Raw genomic sequence first — 11,871 nt, forward strand, 5'->3', positions numbered from 1 at the left:
TGAAGTTGTGCTCATCCAAGAAGTATCAATGGACATATTTGGGAATACAGAGACAATTAGATCCTTATTAAATGTTAATGAGTGATTATACTAGCTCCACAACTGTTATTTTGGGTTCAAATTTAACACATATGCTACTCAACGCTTAGAAGTGAAGGTGTAGGACTGTCTTTTCCCGCCTCTGTTGCAAGCTACAAACTCAAATAGCATCAACAGCTGCTTCACAACTCACACAAGAGACATTTGCCATACAGTATCAGTGCAATTTTCTGAATGGTCCCCAGCCTCTCCCTCTAATGTGGAGCAGGAGAAAGACCCACTTCCAGAGAACAGAGAGGGTGAAACTCACAGAGCTCCTCCACACCTCAGAAGCTGAGAGTAAACTAGGCCACAGAAGAGGATGTCTGCCAAGTTTTATCTTGGAAAACAAGTGGAATATTTATGACCATTGGGAACTTGGAAAAAACCAAAAAGACAACTTTTCAATGCATGATACTGAAATAACCCGAAGTACCAAGCCAGCATTTCTGTAACTGCAGTGCTTCTATGGAGAAAAGAAATTACAAGGCTCACATACCAGTCTTCAAAAGCCTGGTCTCTAATGCTACCAAGAAGCTGATTCAAACTGACCTAGTATACAACAATCACCTAAGGCCAAAAATTTTCACATTCAGAATTTAGGAAAATGTAATGTCACAAGCTGACTGCATTTAAAAAATAAAAATTTTAATGAGGGAGAATCAATAAAATACATCATGCAAATAGGCAAGTAAATTTTCTGTAAATTTTTAGAAGCAAAAACCAGAATGATTTAGGAAGCAAGGGATACAGCATGCAATACAAAGAAAGCAACAAAGCAAAAATATTCATATACTTGGTTATTTCCTTGCCTTTAAAACTGCTCTATTTTATTTTCTTTTCCACAGAAGATGTTTTTTTGGTTTGGGATTTTTTTCTTCCATGTTGTTTTTTTAAAAATTTGCTTTAAAGAAGAAATCAAAGTATTCTGTATCTTCTAGCTTTTGCAAATAAAGAATTGGTTCTTTGCCATGTTTCCAACTCTTGAAGCAAAGTGTAGCAGTATTAACAGTCAGGAAACTGGCCTCAAGAAATGCTCATGGTTGTCCTTGCAATGTTCTGTGGAGGAAAATATCTCTGCTTTCCAGCTGTTCTCAGACCTCTGAACCAATCTGTTTCAGGAGAATATAGACTGATTCCAGCAGGGGAGGCATACGAGAAATTTTAAAACTGCTTTTTTCCTCTACATCTCCATGCCACATGAATGGCAGTCAGAGAAAATGAAACCCATGGAGCTTTACTGAAAACAGATCTAACTTGGTAGCTCACCTCTGATGAAATATTTATTGAGAGAATAAACCTGTAGTTACTTCTTTGTATCTCCCTCTGTAAGTGTGGCATCCCACCCTTAAGGGGAAGGGAGCATGCAAAGCTTATAGATGCTTGTGGTAAAAAGGAATGACAGAAGTCAGAGGGTCTACAAAAGCTTACAAAGTTTTATTAGTAAATCACACACTTTGCAAGGACATTCATATGTTATTCCCTGACCTCCTATATAAGCACACAAGAGAGGGTTTTGGATAAAGAGGTAAGGTGAAAGGGCAGAGAGAGAGAGAGAGATGAATTAAACAGGGAGAGAGAGAGAGAGAGAGAAGAAAAAAAAAGATATCACCAGTCCTGGCTCCAGCATTGATCCAGCTGATGGGGTATCCATGGATCTGAAAATGCCCCTTCAGCAGAGCATCATGGAGTTACCTTTTTATAGGTAATTTTTCCCTGCCCTGCAGGTAAGTTTGTGACTTTCTATGCAAATCAGTTACCATGCACAGTCTCTTCTTCTAAGCCTTTCTAGAAATGGGTCAGAGGACTTCGGGGGTCTTTGGTGGTCTTGATCCCCCCACTACAGTCCATGCCTGCTTCTTGATCTCGTTCCTGTGCCTGTACTCTACTATGTTGTGCTTGTCTCCACGAGCCAGAATAAGGATGTTTGTCCCAGAAAAGTGCTCTCTTACCTCTGTATCACCCTTTTCTCCAGTCACATTCTGTTCTTGATCACAGCGTGTTATTACTGACAATCCTTGGCTATTATTACCAACAATCCTTGGTTGGCTTCACAGCTATCCAACTATTAGTGTTTGAGACATACATATTAGCCCCTTATCTCCTAGGCTTCTACAAGAAATAATTCAGTAGTATATGAGGACTTAAATTCTGCAACAAATATAAAAGTGGAAAGAAAATGATATCAAGAAATTTGTCTAATCATGGCCTGCGGGATTGCATGGCAGACATGCGCATTCCGTACTGACTAATTTTAGTGCTTAAAACTGATGAAGATATGCCCCATCATGCACTCATCTGGAGAACACAGTGCATAGGCTGGCTCATGCTGGTGTGGCCTGCACCAGTGTCTCGGACTGGGCTCATTACCTCCTTTACTCATTTGCTCATTACACATCTCTCTCCAAAAGATCTTCTTCTGTGTAAAGCAACATGTTACTATGTTGCTATGAGGACCCTTCAGTTTGCCACCCTTCTCTCCCAGGGCATTGACTGCAGTACACTACAGGTCATACACACACTGTACAAAAGGATGGCACAATCACTGAATTAGAAAAGATGCCACTCATGAGAGTGGTTCAGCTCATGCATGTGTCCAGCAGGCAACAATTAAATTGTTCAGCAAGTTTCAAAGATAAAGCATTTTTTTCTCTTTTCACAGAGTTGTCTGAATATTTTCAGAATGTGAACTTCTGCTGAGATTTCTTACTGCTTTGGACTTCTTCCTCTCTCTCCCTCTCTCTCCTTCTCCCTCTCTCTCTTTCTCTCTCTCTCTCCAACCCTCTTACTCTCACTCTCTCTCTCTAATCAAACAGAAGTATCAAAGATGATGGATTCCATATGCAATGCTGCAGTTAGTGGTTAGTTTATCTGTCTTAAAAACAGTGGACTAACCTGCAGATCAGCTAAAGGCATAACAGTGAAACTTCCTTCTAGATACATAACTAACAGAAAACACAAAATGGTCTATCAAAAAGAAACAGCACAAAAGCTAAGCAACTATGGAAAGGTTAACTAACAGAAAAATGTCTAGCTGACCCAGCACAAGAAAAGATTATCAGAGTCCCCTGTTAGTCAGGTGTGATTGATCATGTAACTATTTTTGGCTTCAAGACCCACCAGCTGTGAAGTCTACTCCAAATTCATATTAAAACAAAAACTGATTACAGCTTTCTTTTTAGCTACACGTGGTAGTCCAAACTACACATACCAGTCATCTTATTTCCATATAAGACAACTTCACTGTGCAAAGTTCTCTCTTCTTTTTCAAACAAACTACAGTTCCTGCCCTAATAACTCTCCAGTTTGACACTTAGTTTAAAATAACCACTGGAAATGGCTATATTTAGAGAACAATCTTGTATTGGTATAAAGCCTCTCATGTTTCCACTCAAGCACACAAGAATATCCTTGGCCAGGAAAGAAAGCCCTCTGCAAAGGTCTTGTAAGAATTAAAATGCAAACCAATGACTGTATAGGAACCAGCAAAGATTCATTTGTTTGAACTCCTTCTGCTTGTTAGTGAACCTCAACTGATCTTCTAAAAAGCACAGCTTAGATTAGCATTGCCTAGCTATATGGGTGCACTTTTAAAATGTGAAAAACCCCCTACTTGAAATTCCATAAGCAACATCTTAAAATGAAGCATTCATCTAGCTGCATGTAGGTTTTCAAGGATATATATGCAGATGTTAATAAGTGGCTTGCTGATGGTAAGTACTGTGAAGCTCAATATGCAACTGCAGATGCAGATACTAAGCAAACCAGTATGTTGACACAGACTAGAAAACAAACTTTATTCTGCACACTGACAGATTCTACCATTGTTTGTGTCCAGGACATTACCATGTCTCTAAGATATATCTATATGGGAAGAAATGATCAAGTAAATCCAGTTTTATTAAATAAAATTATTGTTGCTATATTTGGTACACTTTTAAAATCCAGGTATCAGGATACTTGCATTTACAGTTTGCATTTGCATGTGTACTCTAGCACTCAAGGCAGTTTTTACTTCCCTTTATAAGAACTTCGGAATTTACACAGGCACAAGTTAGTTTATGCTATGGAAAACCATAAACCACTGATCTTCTAATTACTGGAGAGGTCTCAGATTTGTTCACAGCTATGGGAGTAAACTGCTGCTTAAGCTATAGCTCAAAGCCAGAGCAGTGTAAAAGCTCTTCAATTTTCTTGCTGTCTGTATTGAGTAAATTTTCTGAATAGAACTGCTAAGGATGACATTAAATTTTTGGCACTATAATGAAAAATTATTTACTGCGGAGGTAAAATATAAAAACAATGGCATTATTCCAACCCTGCTACAGATTTTCACTGTTGTTCTACCATAATCATACAGAACAAAATTAGCTATCACCTGACACTTCGGTACTCAGATATGATTTCCCTGGGATAATAAATGTTTTGGTAAGATTGTGAAGCATGAAGAAATGTGTCACCAGGTCTCTGGTCTGCTGGTTCCAGCTCCTACTTACAGCTTGTAAATTATTGTGATTGATTGCCACAAGTGTTTACATGTCTACGGCGTGGAATACTTCACTGTACACCAGGCACCTGGCACATGGGGGAAGGGGAGAAGAAGAGATTTGCTAAGAGCAGACAACAGCAATAAATACTGACAATGAACTGCATGTCAGCTTGAGAGTACATGGCTTGGGAGAATTAAGGACTCTATTTCCCAACCAGATGCAAAAGAGACAGCACAAACATCTACATCTGTTTCATCACTTGCCTGAAACTATTCCTATGAGCTGAGAGCAACTCAGAGTCAATATCCGTTCATTCATCTGCCTCCCTGCTGGCACCAATAAACAATGATGCCAATTACTGTCAACTCCCTTGTATGGCCTAAAATGAACTCAACTCACTTTGGCCACACAGCTGCCAGACTGTACTCTCAGTCAAGGAGATTCATTTACAGAATGATCTGCCAAGAGTCATTAGATGGAGCACAATTATTTTTCTAAAGCTTCCCCAGGATAACAACCATGTGTAAAACAGTACACACCAAAGACAAGTTTTCAAATAGAAATTACTAAAAAAGTAAGAAATGACAAATAATAGATCATGTCACAAAATGCATCAGAGTACGCTTTACCATATCTGCTTCCCGTGAAATTCTTCAGCATGAGCATTAGAAAAAATTAGCTCCATGATAATCAAGCCCCAAAGGTACCATTAAGTTGAAGGTTCTCCATATCCTGCTAACAACAATTAAGAGATCATTCATCCAACAGCAGACCTACAACAAACTGTCATTTCTTCTCTTAAATGAAGGTGCAGAGATTTCATACATACATACACATAAATGGACTCAGGCACTCAGGCATGTACATATACATGTGACTATTCTGTTTCATTCTTGCTTTAAAAAGTACCAGAAATTCTCATGTTCTTCATTGTGATTGGAGATGTCTCTGAAAGACCTGCAGTAGGACTTTTTTAATGTAGGCAATGAAAGGCAAGGCAAGGCAAGGGAGGTGTAGGCAACTCAAGGACAGGGGAGTGGTAGGCAAGGCAAGGCAAGGAATGGAGGGCCACAGAAAAGAAATGCAAGGTTGGGTAGGCAAGACAAGGAAATGCAAGGGAGGCAAGGGAAGGCCAGAAGTTGTAGGTAAGGCCAGGCAAGGCCCAGAAAGAAAGGTATAGGCAAGTCAAGGCAGAGGATGGGTATGCAAGGCAATACAAGGCAAGGGAGAGGTAGGCATTGCAAGGTAAGGACTCAGAGGGGTAGGTAAGCAAGGCAAGGGAGAGAATCTGCTGAGGATTTCTAATGCAAGTGGTAAGTGCTTTGTGGATATTTATTGAAGTGTTTACGGAGTAAATCTAAACTTTGTATAGACAGAGTAGATTAACACACGGTCTTTACTATTACTATCAGAAAACAGGGAAGTCTTCTGCTTATTCACAGAGCTTACCTTACCCTCCAGGCATAACGTTTTGCCAAAAATGCATTTGCAATAGCATTTATCTAGACACCGCTGTCACGCAAAAGCCTGCTGACACCTTTCTGAACCAGGAGTGACAGCCAAAGCAACAGACTCACAGTATGGATCAGTTGTTAGTGATGTAACATCAAAAAAATAATGCAGAAAGAATCGTGTCTTGCCGATACCATCCAAGGAGTCTTTCTGCTGTGCCTTTTGCAACCGGACTTGTCTATCTCGCATTGGCCTCTTTAGCCACCAGCGCGCTTCTAGCAAATGTGGGTAGAGCCCTTCCCAAATCTTTGTTCGCGAAGCCTAGCCATGATGATGATGATGGAACATCAAAAAAATAAGAGAATCTGAAAGGTGGAGAATTACTTCCTTTGATAACTTTGTACGGTTTTGTATACAATTGCTGTAATCTGCCCTTCCACTTCTGTAGCTCTTTATGCATTTTTATATGAAATACAGTTTGTGGCCCAGCTAATTTGAAGAAACTTGTCAAGTCACAACAGAGCTTCCTAAAGTATTTTAGTGGTTTGCTAATTGAAAACTGTGAAGACTCTGTTTCCTAAAAGACTTTGGCTGATGTTTCAAATGGAAATCTCATTACCATGACTCATGGATATTTTCACAGTAGGACTCGTAAAGTTTCAGAACACAGCAAAGTGCTAGTAACATGTAGTTCATAATTTATTGGAGAATTTATCTATTTAAAACAGCATTCAAAGTACACTAAATTAATTACTCATACTATTCATACCACTAGGGTTGTCTAATATACTGATCTTGAGCCACATTTTCAAAAGAAAATGTGTTGGAGGAAAAGCTATATCATATAGAAGACACACTCTGTTAATGAAAGAACACTACCTTGTCATGTAAAATTGTAGGAATCTTTGGCTTGATTCTCACATGGAGAAGAACTGTAATAATGATACTTGAATCTTTGGCTGCCTAGAATCACAAGAAAGGATGGTGCACAAGATGCTTACTCTTTTAAATGGAAACAATACCATTGTTCAATTGAAGGATTCTAAGCAATCAAAGCATTGTATAAAGTTACATGAATCACTGTGCTGGCCTTTTATCTGGCCTTTTGTAGCATTACTGCTACAGAGTAATATTAAGACAGTAAAAAAAGAAAGATTAAAGGAAAGCATCTCTATCTTTTTTTTTTTTTTAATGGCATATTTTCTTGAGATGTAACCATAGACTTGACTCCATTTGTACGTTCAATCAGTCAAGTAATTATAGCATTGCTTGTACTATTCTTGCACACAATGGCTGGGGATTAGACATCTCAGAACGTAATATAATGGGAGAAATCAAAAAAAAGGGAACACAGAACAACTAATTGTAACTGGTTGAGGCTTTTTCAAGCTTTCCAATATTTCTACTTGATAGCATCCTATATAATAAGACTATTAGGACATCTGCAGGCTAATTCTATTAAAATCAGTAGCATGTGCAAGGTGAAACAAGTCTATTTACTAATAGAAATACTCTTGAAGTGTCTATGGTCACCCTTTCAGCAGAAGTGGAAGCTTACTTTTCCTCACTACAGATCTTGAGTCATATCAGGTCTTGACCAAAATTTATACTGAAAACTGGCAGTGCTGAAAATACCTTCCCCTCCCTTCAAAAAATGAACTGGCAAATGATTGGCTTTCTTCTTCATTTTCAAGATGATTACACATGTAGTGTAATAAGTGCAATGACCACAAAGTACTGCCTGATAGCACTTTTACTTATATAAAAATTCATGCTATGCATGCATCCTGAAATTCCTAAAAGAAACTTTAGTTCAGTTCATTTGCATCTTTCGTTCTTTTTCAGAAAGCTGAAAATATTTCTAGCAGTTTTCAGCAAGTGATTTGCATGTCTGTACTTGAATTTTAGTAAACTTCAACAACATTTGCAAGGCCAGGGGTGACATGCAAGTTAGTTGTTTGACTGAGGTGACTTGGCCTCCGTCACCACTCCTAAACACTCTTTTGCCCTCCTACAATTTTTTCATCTTTTTTTTTCAAATTCTAATGGTAAATCTATTTTCAGGATTTTTTTCATGCAAAACAAAGTCCAGCCTATTGTCAAAAGTGGCAGGTATATTCAGTAAACATGAAGCCGTCCTCCCTCTCTTGTGACTAAACTCCATGGCTCAGTGTAAAATGCACTACAGTAGTTGCTGACTCTCTAAGCACTGAATCACTAACAGCTGTATGCGAAAATACACTTATGAGAATGTTCCTATCCTGTGGAGGGAAGGAATGCTTTGAAACTCATCTCTTATGCAGTGACTCACTGATAAGAATTTAGTCTTTCTTTGTTCCCCTGCAGCAAATGGAAAGCCCAGAATTATCAAAAGTGTCATCATGTATGGGCAGCTGCTGATAAAGCCCTCCATGGACATAAAGTGCTCTTGGCTATCTTTTTTTTGCACAAGACCTGACTCTGAAGTTGAGGAAAAAATATGTTAATAACTGTAATTTGGGCATAGTTCAAAAAAACCGCTATTGCCCAGAAACCTAGGATGGAAGTTATATGAGGGCACGCAAAATGTCAGATTTCATACTGGGATCAGCAAGACAAGGGATAGGCTGGAGCAGGTTGGAATGCCACTCACAAATGGTAAAACTACTAATCTGCTGACAGACTAAACAGGAAAACAGCGAGAAGAAATTAATTGCTAACACAAGAGTAGTGGTTGACTATTCAAAGCAGAGTGTACAGGAGAAATGGCATTAGAAGTGAAGGAAAATAAGAACATGATAACCTAAGTGTAGCAGAAGCATGCGAGTCAGCCTTTCCTTCCCCTCTCCTTGGGAGTGACTAGGAAGGACAATTGTCACTCCAAATTCAATTAGTTTGGCCAGGAAGACCAACATTTTAATCATCAGGTCAAGGCAAAACAGAACTGTGTGCCAGCTCTAAGGGCTTTTACCCTCCATCAGATAGCATTCAGTGCAGAGAAGTTCAGGCTACAGGTTTGGAAGACCCAAACCCATAAGCTCCCATGTCAGGGTGAATTTTTCAGCTGAAACCTGGGCTGCAAACAAGCACTGTGGTATGCCAGCCTGGTTCTGCTGCAGCTAGGTATGAGCTGGTGCAAGTCTCCTTGACTCCCAAGTGCACAGTTACCACAAACATGTGAGACCACTTGTCTCATCTTATGAGTTGTACAAAGTCAATAATGTTACGCCCTTTTTTACATATTCAAACTGTGTACTTCGCTATGTACAGGAAAGTGCTGCAGATAGATGGAAAGAAAATTAACACTTCAAATGCGATAATTTATTTGCCTGTAGGTTTGTATCTGAGCATGACACAGCATACATCAGACATGAACTGTGCTTGCTGTGACACAAAATCTAGGATCACCAATTATTACCTGCTTCATGACTCTGTGTATTACAATCAAATGATGTGACATTCAAGATGAAAGAGCTTAGGTCAAAAGAGGTCAGTTTTAAGTCATATGGCACAGCTGTAAATACAAGCTATTTTAATGGTATGCAAGCAATGTTTAGATTTGAGATTCCTTATGCTGCTGCCCTCATGCCTGAATTATCCGATGGCCTGCATTAGCTGTCCTGTCTCTTGAAAGTATTTTCCATACATTTTGAAGTGTAGCTACGTGATAAGTATGTCCCAAAAGACAAACTGAAGCTTCCTGAAACTGTTGTTAGTGATGTTGCTTGCTTACCTGCTTACCATAATCTGTTACCTGATGTATGCCTGTTTAGAGCGTATCACAGGAACAGTGTTTTGGACTAATGTGGCAAAAACTAGGCAAACTTTAAGGATAAAAAATAACACTATGTTTGCATACAATGTGATCTATTGCATCACTCATCTGAATGAAATCTATTTCTTTTCAAGGATGATAGAAGCATACGGCTGTATCAACTACGAGTTATAACCTCTGTTTCGATGGCACAAAACTCATTAAGCAGTGCATGGGCATATTTAACAAGGATCACTTGTTTTCTTGGAGCACATTGCTAATATAAATAATCTCTCTTTCCTACAGTGTGCTGTGGTAATACACAAATTTCTTATCTAGCGTTTAAATCCGAGCAAGCAGCTGCAGCATAGCAAACTCCATTAGGGCAGACTTGAGCTGATAGCCCAAGTGCACATTATTTTTAGCTCTATTAAACTGGGCCCTGTTAGAATGAAGGGCAATGTAAAACAAAACATAGACACAGTTCACACAAAATGCTGTACAGCTATTCTAGGCAGAAATGTAAACATTGTCCAGAGTCACAGAAAAGACATGTCATAGTTATTTTGTCTAATGAAATTTATCTATAGTAGTGCTGTGAGTGAGATGTTCTTACATCCAGGTTATGGCCAGCTCTGTGCTGGGCAGGGCTAGGAGGAAAGCAAAAAATGTCTGAATCCAACAGTTCAGAATGGCTGCAATTGACATAAGGATGTGTGTCCTACTGCCGTTTCAAGTGGGTCTGCATGGCTATATTTATCCCTCTACTTAGGATTACTGCCTATTATTACATACAGTATCTTCCTTTGTTTCAAAGATCATTTTGCATTTACAAAGCACGTGTGACCTCTGAAATAAATGTGCAATTTTGTTGAAGAAAATCTCAAGATTATTTGATGAAACCTTATCCTACAAAGCCCGACAGCATGTATTAAAATTAACTAGGTATCTCCCTTGCCACACATATGCTGCCCACACAGAAGTAAATTCCTGTGGAAATCTGCCACTACACAAAGCTTTATGCCCCAAAATAACTGGACATGAACTCATGTTAAATATACCTGCAGGTGTTAATAGAAGCAACATGGTATTCAAGCTTCTCAACTACCTCTAATTATCACAGTAGTGATGAATACAGATACAGTTTCTAAATTTCCTATCCATTAGTTGGGCCCAAGGAGTTTGATCTTTGTCTTATATTCTGAGCTGGATTTTTAAAAATAAATTATCTGTTCAGAGGCATCATGAATGCAAGAATATTTGTGGGAGCATGCCTACATCTCTGAAGTTAAAATGGACCGCTGACAGATTCATCTATGTGCACTAGCAAATCACTTAAAACTTTCAGATCTTATCACCAGTCGCACGCAAACTCATCTGCTCCTCATCAGATTTCAGAACCAGGATTACTTGATGATGTTCTTTTCCTGAGTAACAACATTACTGTGTTTCTTGTGTAGCTAGTATCCTACAAACACGCACTTCATGAAGCACAACACGTTTGCATAGAATTCCCCAGCTTACATTGAAAACAGAACTGGCACATTAGGAAACATGCTGCCTCAAGCATAGTGCTGTATTTACCCAGCCTGCACCATAACCTCAGCTAGGTGTGCCTCTCAGTCACAGGTAAGCTCACAAGAAATTTATATCCTCAGTTGTTTCTATATTTTACATTTTTCTTTGCATGGTTTTTGTCATTATAATTCCAAAAATGCAAACACTGGCCTAGCAGGTGAGAGACTCAAAAAGCTCACAGTTAAAAAGAGCACCTTGGTGTTTATACTTGAAGGCCCTATTCCTGAAGTCAGAGTTGTGTGAGGGAGCTTGAGGCTTACACAGGATTTCAGTGAAGCAGAAGTTTATGGGAGCATTGCACAGGTGCCTGAATTGTTTCTTATGCAGCTGGTATCCTACAACCATCCACTTCATTAGGGCTTGATTTGCCACTCTTGAGTAAAGCAGTAAAGAGTGAAACAGCTAATTATTTTAGCATTTAATATTTTCTTAGGGTTTTTCTTTTGTACTTGACTAAAATGGGCCCTGAAATGCCCACTTCAGCTAAAAAATAAAAATATTTTCAATTATAAAAATCCTAAAATCTTGTATCCTAGAACT

This window comes from Manacus vitellinus, unplaced genomic scaffold (genome assembly GCF_001715985.3).
Source record: "Manacus vitellinus isolate BGI_N305 unplaced genomic scaffold, ASM171598v3 scaffold_9_pilon, whole genome shotgun sequence".
Taxonomy (NCBI): Eukaryota; Metazoa; Chordata; class Aves; order Passeriformes; family Pipridae; genus Manacus; species Manacus vitellinus.